This window comes from Homalodisca vitripennis, chromosome 2, assembly GCF_021130785.1.
Source record: "Homalodisca vitripennis isolate AUS2020 chromosome 2, UT_GWSS_2.1, whole genome shotgun sequence".
Lineage (NCBI taxonomy): Eukaryota > Metazoa > Arthropoda > Insecta > Hemiptera > Cicadellidae > Homalodisca > Homalodisca vitripennis.
In genome coordinates this window covers 223,522,344-223,535,472 of record NC_060208.1, presented here as the reverse complement: position 1 = coordinate 223,535,472, position 13,129 = coordinate 223,522,344, and positions in this window count along the sequence as shown.

Below are 13,129 nucleotides of genomic sequence, written 5' to 3'. Positions count from 1 at the left end.
TATCAAAACTCCAAATTAAAAAATCAAATTTGAAATTAGAGATTCTTATTGGCATCCTAAATTAAGCCAACCTGGAACAATGCTTATCACCTTTAATACTGCGGTTGTGTATTTCAGGAATAGAAAGTAATATCAAAACTCTGAATTGATTAAATTTTAAGTCAGAGAGTTCCGATGAGTGATTATAAAAACACGAGTAAAACTATGTTCATTGATGACATTACGAAAACTCAAAATATTATGTTTAGTTTTCTAGACTGGCCAATGTATTGAGGAAAAATGTATTTCTGTAAGAACTTATTCGTTCAATACCACAAAAATTTATAGAATTATTTTTAATTCCAAGTTATTATATGTTTTAAACAGATAGACAGAATAATCAAGAAAAAAATCCTTCAAAATTCGATAGTTTGAATTTGAAAAATTTAAGAGTAAAATTAAATGGTTCTTATTATCCAGATAAATTACCAAATTTGAACGTTTCTTGAGGTTTTTTTTAGAATTATGTATCAGATGTACCAAGATTTTAAGAAATAGTACTGCAAAAATATCGAAATATTTCATAATCCCAAAGGATTTATAGAAAATAGGCCATTTTATGTTATTGATACAATAAAAGGTTGACCAATGGTGAAGTTATGGTGTTATGGTGAATGTTCATCCTGACCAACAGAAAACCCTCACCTTCAGTGATCACCAAATAATATTTTCCAATAACAGCTAGTGCATCAAATTAGGTAATTGTATACGGGATGTCTATTTTTACGAAGGGAGTGTTACAGAAGTCCGTTATTGCTTTTTGCTGAATATAAGATTGAAGCATATATTCAAACAAGACGGAACTCCACCACACAACAGCTTTGTAACATTCCATTGAAAAGAAATATAGCACTCTGAGTTAAACTTCTTTGTTTGCAAACGGTAAAACATGCCCCTTTATAACTGTTAAAGAAATAGTTCCTGAAACTTTCAGCGCTCGTAAAAATTCTTTTTAAAAAAACCGTCTATTTGAATGCTTTAAAATGTAAATATAACGTCTTAAAATTGGAAATTTTCATTTGTTCATGAAACACTTATAAATGTGCATTTTTAACTGTATTATTTAGACACCCATTAGTAGCTGGAAGTAGTTTTAATTGAACAAAGCGAAATGTTCTCCTCAGATACTTTTTACGAACGGAAACTACTTTTTCAACTTTTTAAACATTTCATCTTTGAGAAGTGAAAATTACCAAAGTCAGATGTTATAGTTACTGTTAATGATATAATAGTGGACGGTTGTTAGCGTTTCCTCAATGTTAAACCACATAAAGAATATCAACAATTCAAACTCTCATATCTTCATTATTAGAAAAATTATAAAAAGTGTCCAGAATAAAAAGTCTTAAAATTATATTTTTTTATTGATAGGAATAAAAATATACAGGAATCCATAAGAGAAAACAAAGACGACCGCGTTATTGTAAAACTGCGGCAGTAACTTTAATAAAGTTTTAAATGTATCTAAATACAAGAAAAGGTTCCCTTTTAAAATTTGCAGTCAGATTTATATTTCCCAAGATCAAAATAGTGGTGGAGTTTAGTTGATGAAATGAAGATAATGTGCAAGATATCTCAGCAACTATATGCTCGCAGAAAAATTTCAGTCTGCTAGTCTCAGTTAGAATCCACCTCAAAGATAAACCATTGTTACACCCCTTTGTCATCCTGTAAGGTTCATAGACTTGTTAAATCAAATTCTCATCTAATTTATTTTTATGCCTTTTCAAATACATAACAGCAATTAACTATGGTGGTGTGCAACATAATAATATTTGTAAATAAAGTTTTTTAGAATATTCTATCTACAGTTGTTGTTTATTATTCTCTTTTTACACATAAATCTTGAGACATTCCTCTTTAAACAAGGTGTGGCAAAAAAAGTAATGAGACTGATTTCGTATTTTTATAATTTTATTTTATCACCTTCAAAGTAGTTTCCCTGGGCAGCTATACAGCGATGGAGGTTGTATCAGAGAACCCTCACCCTCATTGACCACCAAGTTTTATACTCCCTACAAACAGCTAGTGCGCCTTATTGGCCCTTGCTATAGTGTTATGGTGAATGTTAATCCTAGCCAACAGAAACAGCTCACCTTCATTGATCATCACTGAGGAATTTGGTTCACTGTAGACTCACATAATGTGCAGAATAGACGTAATACTAAAACACTTTTATATATAAAAACACTTTTACTGATTTGATCTCTTCTATAGAGAGAGAGATCAAATCATAATTGGAACTTACTGTTGGATTCCCGGGGGATGGAATCCGACTGCTCAATCAAGACTAAGTTTTTACTTTCCCGAGGGATTTGGTTCACTGTAGACTGACATAATGTGCAGAGTATAAGTAATACTAGAGAAACCTATCCAGAGAAATCAAATCACAATCTGAACTTACTGTGGGATTATCGGGGGATGGAATCCGACTGCTCAATCAACACTAAGTTTTTACTTTCCCGAGGGATTTGCTTCACTGTAGACTAACATAATGTGCAGAGTATAAGTAATACTAGAGAAACTTATCCAGAGAGATCAAATCACAATCTGAACTTACTGTGGGATTCCCGGGGAGGGAATCCGACTGCTCAATCGGCACTAAGTTGTTACCGTCCCGAGGGAGTTGATATACTTTCATAAGGTACGTTTTGTGGCAAATATATAAACGGTTTTCTTTATTCCACTTTTGTCTAAGAAAATTCCTACTTCTAATATTGTTTATGCATTCAATTTGAACTTAATTTAGATTGTACTACAGAGAATATATAATTACAATTCAAGAACTGTTATTTTCACTTTGAGATGATTACATTTTGCTTTTGCAGGCTCTTGTCGCAATTTTAAACGCCAAATTTTGTATCAAAACACTTTGTGAACTTCTTTTCGATACAAGTTATGGAATTTCAAAATTTGGACTAACACTGACATGAAATTCAAACTCCTATTCCTATTGTGCACTTTTTCCTATTACTCAAAGTGCATCTTTGGTTGTAAATGATAGTTTTACCTAACTGAGTGCGAAACCTAAATAGATCTTGAACAATTTATTCCGTAAATCTGTAAATATGCGTGACTGAACATTGGATATAAGACAGAATATAAAAATAAACCTACAAAAAAATTAAAATTTCCTTGAAGTCATCATGATATACTTTGATTAGTAATAACTAGCCTAAACCCGCGGCTCGCTCGCGTGGCAGTAGAGAGGGCTACATCAATCAAGCATCGAAAAGAAATACTAATTTTATTATACGTTTTTTCCAATTAATTTATTGCTCTACTAATACATCGTAGCATATCATAAAATCTATTATAAAAGTTTTTTGTTTCTTTTAATGCGTTTTGGTAAACAACGTTATTAGTTGTATTATTTGGAGCATAAATATAAGTCGTGCATCGCCTGATCTGTTTGCAACCGCTCGATTACTTTGCATTCTCAATCTATCATTCAAATTTGATGTTTCTCTTTCTTCTTGCGACAGCATCATTCTTGATGCTGATGTTCGTATTCGATTCAATTCGTTTACCTTTGCGCGCTGGTCGTTGCTTTGATTATTACGAATTCGTTTTGTTGCTATCGCACGTGCGCTGTGACGGCTTAAAGCACTTTTTTTTCTTGGCGGCATTATGTTATTTTCCAATAAAATTCGTCAAAAAACTGCTCAAAGGAATTCTGTAAAAAAAAAAATGTTGAGAAAAACATTCTTCAAAGAATATTTACATGAGAAAACAAAAATACTTGCCTATTTTTTTAAACCTTTTACTGATGGAAAATAACACTGTTCTTGGAAATTGTAAAAAAGATATCAAATCACGTTTATCAAAAATTTGACATTTGTGACACGTTGTAAATGTCAAAAAATGTTTGTTTACATAGAAACGTCAAAAATATTTATGTTTACTTAGTTACTGTCAAAAATAACAACAATTTTTTGTCGCATTATATATGTTTACAAAGAACAGCTGATTAAAAATTTGAAAAGACTCTTTCACTTAATAACATATGTTTGCTGCAATGCATTTCTTACGGGTATTTCTGTAACCAGTGGGGCGGAATCCTGAATCGGGAAAGGGATAAAAAGTATCCCCTACACCTTCTACAGATCAAGACGAACAAATTAAAAAAAAAATTAGGCGAATCCGTCCAGCCGTTTGTGAGTGATGCTGTTACACACGAACAGTTTTCATTTTTTATATATATAGATAATGTATTTTTCAATTTTATAAAAAAGTAATATTTAAGACATATTTCGAGTTTTGTGTACTTTAGTTTTAACTGATGCGTCATCTCTAAACGACATGACGAATCTGATACCTTCTACAAAAAGATTTTATCTAAACAATATTTACCTATTCTTTATGTTTTTGTAAAAAATGTAATGCATTATTTTACAAAACATTATTTAGTATCCATGGTTTTTATACATTATTATGTTACCACTATAGTGAATATTAAATAAGACTAATCAGCAAAATCAAATAAAATCAAGTCAGATTTTTATTGCCGGAAAATTCTACAACTTATGGCAAAAGTAAATTTTTTACTTTTTACTTTGTAACATTTGTATCATACACCCTACAATAGATCCCATTCAAACACATAATATTTATATACATTTATATACATCCATTCATTCACCAATGATTCCCACTTCCAATTTCGTCCTCCACGGACTCAGTCAGTCTTTTTAATTGGTGGTCTTCCAATCATATACTAAAAACTCGTCTTCATTATAAAATGCTTGTGAAAATGAAAAGCGTTTAAAACGAGTTTTTAACACCTTGTACGTTGGAGCGTTTTTTATTGAATATGCTAATTTGTTGACGAAATGAACACCTGCCTGTGAAGGTAAAAGTTCATAAACCACCGTTCCGTGTCTACCAGTTCAGTAGTTATCTCAGCCTCTAGTATGAACGCATGTATGTCTCGGCCATTCGTCATGGAACATTTAGACATAAAAACAGAGTTGTCTCCAAGATGTAGAGACTGGGCAGCGTCAACAGTTGTACATGTTTTGAAGGTTTCCTTGCACGAATTGTTAAATTTCAAACTGAACGATTATGCGGATCGCTTATTTCTGCAGATTGAACACTGATAAATTGATTACTTGCACAAGTTCCCCACAACACCAACCCCTAAGTGAGATGGGGATAAACCAAGCCATAATACCCCATCATCAGAAACCTGACTAGAACAGTACTTGGCTAGAGATCTCAAAACATAAATGCCTGAGGCCAATTTGGAGCAAACGTGATCGATGTGATTATACCAAGTCAACCCTCGATCTAGGTATATTCCCAGGAATTTCGAGCAGTAGACTTCTTCCAGCATTGAGTTAGCCATAACATAACAGCTGGCTCGTCATGCCTGTATACTGATAGCAAAGCAAAATTTAGAAAACTCACTACTTCTACAGAATTTGCGAGAAGGTGGAATAGGAAGAACGAGAATTAACAGTAGATGTGAAACGTGTTTTGAAGAGGCTGAACAGTTAAGGTTTAAGAGGAAACCCCTCATTACACTTAGTCATATAAGACCCTGTACGCTGCTTCTCGAGTTGGAGGGTATTAAGAATGGGTAAATTTGAGGTTAGGAATAATCTCCCAGTGATATTCCATGGCGTCGGATAATGGGCACAGCAGATCTTTTTAGCTACAATCATATTATTAATATTAAGGAAATGGGTTCAGTTTATTACAGTGTTCCAGCAGTTAGTTGTGATCTGGGATATACTTGGAACTGTGATTGTATTTAGTGATTCAAATTCATGTGAGCAATTAGACTGAAGCCACACGATGAATAGCAATAAGTTACTTGATCAATGTCAAGAACGTTTCGACCAACAAGTTTGAAACAAAGATCTAGAAGCACAAAATAAATATGTTATCATGCTGTGTACGCGAGACACCATTTTCTAGGGTTTCTTGATATAGTGTCATATTTACTCAATTTGGGAATAGTAAGTTTTTACAAGTTGCATTTATGAATTTCCAAAGATTTAACTGGAGACTTGGGTAGATATCTATCTACTCTGCTAACTTTTCTCTTGTATATACCAGAAAAAATACTAACTTTGCTTTAAAATATAAATATACATATATTATTATTTTAATATTTGCTGCTAAATACTCAAATCTAGGAAATAATCTACCAGTTAGTGTCGGTTTAACTATCGGTATATTGTATATAGAGTATAACCTATATACCGGATATAAGCTATATATACGATGAACCGAAGTACAAACTGAATAAAGAAGATGATAGTCATAGTACCGGCCGCGCAATGTTTGGGAAACTGCGATGATAAAAACCCATCAGATTGGTTCTAATTAATCCAAAGTTTTAACCAAAAATATTTTAAGATCATAATCTACAGAAAACGATACATCAGTTATCCACATTTTACTCTTAAACGAGATATATAGTATTACTTCTCATCGACTCCTACGCTCAGTTATACTCTTGACAAACTGTCAATAGCATTGGCATAGATCTCGTATATATAAGAATTTCACATTTTGTTCTTGACCGACAGATGTATTATAATTTAACATCGGCTTGTAAGGTCAGTTCTAATCTTGCCAATAGCTATAAGTAGTGTTACACGGATTGTACTGATCAAGTTACGTAAAAACTGTTGGCTTAAAAATAATACTTTCTTTTATATACTTAAGTAAAAATTCTGCCTGTTATGTGTAAGTATCAGTTTAATGTGTACGGTACACCGCCAACACGTCGTATCGCCGACTCTCCGATTCAAATTCCAGTTATAATTTTAGTTTAGTGATCATTTCAGTTAAATAAAAAAACTTCTATTGACTAAATTTATTGACTACTTCTACATTAAATGTAAAAAAATAGAAAACAAAAGATTTCCATTGGAAAACGAAATTTTTATAGTAAATGTACTTATTCTGAATAAAATATTAATAATAAATAAACTATGCTTTAAATAAATGTAAGTATTAGCTCTCTATATGGAGAAGTTTCTATGATAAAGAGGTTTAACAATGGACGAGCTATAACTGAAGTGAATCAAAATAAAATCTGAACGACCGAGTGAAAGGTCCACAGAGGAATCCATTACCGAGAGGACTACAATCAAAATGGACGAGGTCACTCCCACGGGAGGTTTTCTGACCACTCAGCACTCGAGTTGCACAAACAGGTAGTCAACGACGTACAGAGGTGTTGATAAAACTCTTTACAATGACAATATACATTGGCGTGCTCATTGTATAGTTCGTAAGTAACAGATCTCTTAGCAACTTTGAAGGACCTAGCAGGTATTACCAAAACAAAATCAGAGAGCTATATATAATTACTTTGTGCTTTTACGTGGCGACGTATTTTATTAAAGAAAATATTTAAAAATACAGTGTTCCATAAGAACGAAAAGGCTGTTCCTAGATTGGAGAATGATGGCAGTATTTAAAATATTGAAATATAAATTTGTAACCTCACTAAACCTAGGAAACGTCTCATTTTATGTACAGCAAAAAGATTCTTAAGCCTTATTGCTAGTAATTGCAGAATAGAACCAGTACGACACTTTTCTGGACAGTTTTTGTTTTCTAAGTTTTTAAAGTTCTATTATTTATTGTCTGGATACTAACCTGAAAAAAAAAACAAATATTTATATATGTAAATTAATAAGAATGGAAAGTATACGCGTCTTTTACAGTCCCAAAAGTGTGAAATAAACTCGTTGATCCTCTTACATCTCTCTTCAAACGAGTCACTGGAAATGAGCATATTCCCCAGCGCTTTGAAGAATGGCTTTATCATCCCCTTGCACAAGTCCAAGGACATTAACAATGTACGGAACTACCGGCCAATTACCATCCTTCCAGTGATTGGCAAGCTATTCGAAGGCCTTGTGGTTGATAGGCTTAGTCGCTTCATATCGAGATCAATCCACCCCGCACAGCATGGTTTTATGCGTGGTAAATCCACAGTAACCAATCTTCTACTCTTCCAAGAGCATGTGCTTGGTTCCTTTCGCAAGAATAAGCAAATGGATACCGTGTACATTGACATGGCAAAGGCGTTTGATAGGGTTGACCACTCTATTCTTGTATCAAAGTTGAGGGGCTACGGAGTTGCCAACCCCTTACTGTCTTGGATCTCCAGCTATCTCCGGGATCGTTATCTTTGTGTTAAAATTGGTTCCTCCACATCTACCAGATTCTCGCCATCTTCAGGAGTGCCTCAGGGCTCGTTGTTGGGCCCCTGCCTCTTCAATGTCTTCGTTAACGATCTCATGGAGGTGGTCGATGTCAACGCCCTGCTATTTGCGGATGATCTTAAGCTCTTCATGGAAATTTCCTCCCCACAAGACTCTTTAAAACTACAAAGTAGCTTGATTGCAGTGGAGGAATGGTGCAAAAGCAATAATATGTCTGTGAACCCCGGCAAATGCTCTGTTGTTACCTTTCATAGAATCAAATCACCGATTCTGTACTCTTACTTTATATCCAATTCCGAAATTCCAAGACTTTTGAACGTAACAGATTTGGGCGTGTGTTTTTCTAGTGACATGGGATTTACTGAACATTTGAATATTATTTGTAGTAAGGCTAACAAGATGTTGGGCTTTATATCTCGATTCTCTAGAGGCATCAATAATCCTTCTTACCCTACGTTCTCTCTATTGATCGTTGGTAAGACAACTTTTGGAGTATGCCAGTCCTGTCTGTGTGGTCTCCTTATACAGTTGGTGCCAGGACTAGGACTTGAGGCCCTCCAGCGACGCTTCATTCGTCTGGTCGGTGTGAGGATTGGCTACAAACTATCCTGATGTTCCCGTGGAAGCATTAACTGCAGAACTTAATATTCCAACTCTGTCTTTGCGCCGTGATGTAGCAGATGTACTCATGTTGTGGAAGTTAGTTGGCGCCCATGTGCAGTGCCCAGATCTTCTCGCTGAAATTGGTATCAGGATCCCTGTAAACACCAGATCTAGTGGGCTTTTCAGCCGCAAGTACCACTCCACGAACTACGACTTCAACAGTCCACTGGCAAGATTTGTTCGCCTGGGGAATCGTGTTGCATCAGAGTGCGATTTTTTCGCTGATGGCCTACATCAAATCAGAAAGCGGGCCACTTATGTTTTTGTCTCAACACACTTAAAAATCCCCTGTAACTTTAAGACTGTTTCATTTTTTAGCTTTTGCTATTTTGCATTTATTATTATGTTTCTGCTCTACTGCAAGGTACATTTCATTTAATTTCGACTTTTTGCATCATTGGTGTATTTATATTATTTTGGTTGTTGTTATTTACGTGTACTTGTTGTTGTTATACTATTCTATTTTATACATTGTTGTTAATTCTATTGTACGTTGGTCTATTTTATAATATATTGTTGATTTTATATGATATTAGTGTATAAATAAACTTTCTTGTTGTGATGGACAGTTATTGGGACTTGGAATCGATCATTGTCATATTGTGTTGTGTTCTGCCATTGCTAGCTCTGTATTATTTTATACTGGTTGTACTTTTTACTGCACTATATACACTGTACTGCCATCTTATTGCATATTGTATGTAAATTGGCTGCTTGCCGTTAATAATAAATAAATAAACAATTGAAAATTGTAAAGGTCTATACTTATTCACAAAAAGCTTTAACTAAAGTTAAACGAATTGGAATGGATTGATTCAATTATTAAATACAGGTGTAATAAAATTTAATTCCATAAATTTGCATTTTTTTTTTTACTTTTACTTGACTGTTAATAAAGGTTAGGGTTAATTAGACTCTATACAGTTATACTTAATATCTATTTTCAACTAAAAGCGAGGTTTAAGTTAAATTATATGTTAATATTTAGAGATTAAAAGAATTAATTTTGAAAAGGTAACTAAATTTTACTCTCTGATGCTCTAGTATTTTCAAGAAGAAACGTTTATGTTCATTTATTTTTTATTTGAAAAATTAATTTTATAAAAATACTTTTCCGACAATATTAGTTTTAAGTTTGTTATTAAATTTTTATATAATATAATATTGTAAGAATCTTTCTTGAAGAAAAGAAGTTATACTAATTAACGGAGTTCCCACAGTGGAATACTTGATCACCAAACCTATACAGTTATGTTAAGCGTAACATGTAATCCATGCATGGCTCGTACTCCGTCATCATGCGGTGAATGTAGACATTCTCATTGTCTCATGAGGTACGTATAGACATTTTCATTATCTCATGAGGTACTTATAGACATTCTCATTATCTCATGAGGTACTTATAGACATTCTCATTGTCTCATGAGGTACATATAGACATTCTCATTATCTCATGAGGTACATATAGACATTCTCATTGTCTCATGAGGTACGTATAGACATTCTCATTGTTTCATGAGGTTACGTATAGACATTCTCATTGTTTCATGAGGTACGTATAGACATTCTAATTGTCTCATGAGGTACGTATAGACATTATCATTATCTCATGAGGTACGTATAGACATTCTCATTGTCTCATGAGGTACGTATATACATTCTCATTGTCTTATCAGATGCTCAATTGAGGCACCACAATTGTGTACTTGATGAGACAATGAGAATGCCAATTTACCTGGATTACACTATATTTTAATATATTTTTAATAAAGTTGTCTGTAATGCCGATTCGATCTATATTGTTCGGTTTCAGCTACTTCGTCGTCAACTTTTTTCCCATCTCTTCAGGCGAACGCGGCTCCAGATTCCAGGAGTCAGATTCCAGACGCTGCACCGTGAGGAAGGTGAACTGAAGCTAAACATCATTCCTATTGAATCAACCCTTTCCTCCAGAGCTACGTTAAATAAACTGATTGCAAGAACACGTGAAGAAAACGTGCATTACATTAAATAACACCTTGAATTTCCAAAGAGTAATAAATTATCTCCTATCGCGAAAAATTACCTCGATGTTTTAAATACGATTTTATAAACTAGGTAAGTAATTGAATTTACAGTAAATCTTCGAGTAATATTAACAACAATGTTTACAAAGCACATCAATGATGCCATAGTTTACTTAGTTCCAGAGATAACAACAGCTGAATAAATCAGAGTCGACGATTAAAGTTTGTGAATACATGCATACAAACGGTGAATGCATCTGATTGAAATAGAATTAATACGAAACCTTCGTATAGTGAAAAATAGTAGAAAACAAATATTTGAAGATTGTATTTTATAAAGAAAGTGTAGATGACGAAATGAAAATACTGAAACAAATTATTATTATCTTGGAGGTTAACAGGAAACAATTACCACAATTATCACCCCCAATGGTCGGGCAGGCGGACTGCTTGTAAGCACAGAATCGACCAGCCAGCGGTCACTCATCCAAACAGCAGCTCTGCGTTGCTTGACACGGTTATCCGTTTGCTCGCCGTACCCTCTACTTAGTGCAATAGGCAAAAACCTCTCCATTGGATTATGGTGTTGGAGGTGGTTACGTTGATAGAAAAACGTGTGCTCTCTTTACTGTAGTGATTATTTCATTAAAAATACTGAGAAAAACACTATGTTTTATATGTTTTCTCATTTTTTAACCTATGTGCTAAGTGTATATGTAGCTTTACTATTTCTAGATATAGTATTTTTTTTATAAAAATATAAAAGTCGGGAGCAACAAATTCGTTACAGTTGAGAGGTGTTGTCTGTTTGATGAGCAAATTTCCGTTATAATTTGTATAAGAATTGCAAAATAGTACAGTAGGTACCTTGAACATTTTTTTTACCTATACAGTTTCTTTGTTATTTTACATCAACAGGCACCATTTTAATAATATTAAAAAGTATACAATTATAACGAATGGAGAAAACACATGGGGATGGAGACCGCTGAGGTCGTAGTAATAAATACTCGGTATTGAAAAAGTTTCCTTATAAGTTTAATTGTTGTGCCGAATAAAACCTACAATCACCACTTTTAGATGTTAAATAAAATAATGTCTTGCCACGTTGTTGCCAAAATAGAGTAATAATGAACTAAGATTATGTCTCGGGGAATGGGTCTAAAGGTTCCACTGTTCTATGGAACTTTACCTACGAACTTGTTATTAAATAAAACTTTAAAATTGACTTCTCTTCACGTTGATTTCGGCTCACACATCGCGACGTCAGCATCTTGACTCGAAATTGCAGCTGTAGTCACAAAAAGGAAGATTAGAACACTAGAAGTCTAGAACATGAATACTAGAAGTACTCGAAGTTGAACAAGAAGTTGATCTCGAAGTTGTACTCAAAGTACTTAACTCAAAGCTTGGTACTTGGTCTCGATTGAAACAAAATCTTGACGGTATTAGCCATTTATCAAGGCAACGTATACTTACAACAACGTGGTCTCGTCAGAAGGACACCAAAATGACTAATATCTGTATTAATTTGACAAATAAGACATTATCATAGGTATGTTACTTTCATATTTACAACTTTACTTTAAATTACGGTACATTCCAAATAGATGTCTTCCATGAAAGGTCTAATTTAGAGTACTAAAATTTAAATTTTATTTACGGACAAGGCGCGCGAGGAGTTGCTTGGCAGCAAGGTCTTCAGCTACAAAGTTTAAGAGAGAAAATTACTACGCGTGTCAATTAGGTTATTATTCCACCAAGAATTTAGTTCCAGTTACATCAGAGAAATCTTAAACTAACCAGTAACAGGGTAGCGAAAATATATATGTAATACATAACTCAACTAAATAAAGGTACACCATTTTTTCATGATTTCCTCTTACTTATTTTAACCTGTATTCAAATTTTGGTATCTTTAGTTTTATTAGTTCTAGTTTTTTGACCTACATATGTTTATAGAGCATCGTTGGTTTGAAATATGAGTACTATCAACTACAGAAAATTGTGACTATTTTGTGAACACCCTTTGTATATACAAACTATAACTATATTTAGCTATCTAAACATGTATACATGTGTCTTAGTAATAGTATATTAAATCTGTAATAAATATTGATTGTCAATATCACAAATATGAACATCTAAGAGCAATAAATACATGTGTATGTCTGTGTCCTTATGTCTAAATAGTAATAGTCTATTACAACTGCAATAAATATTGATTGT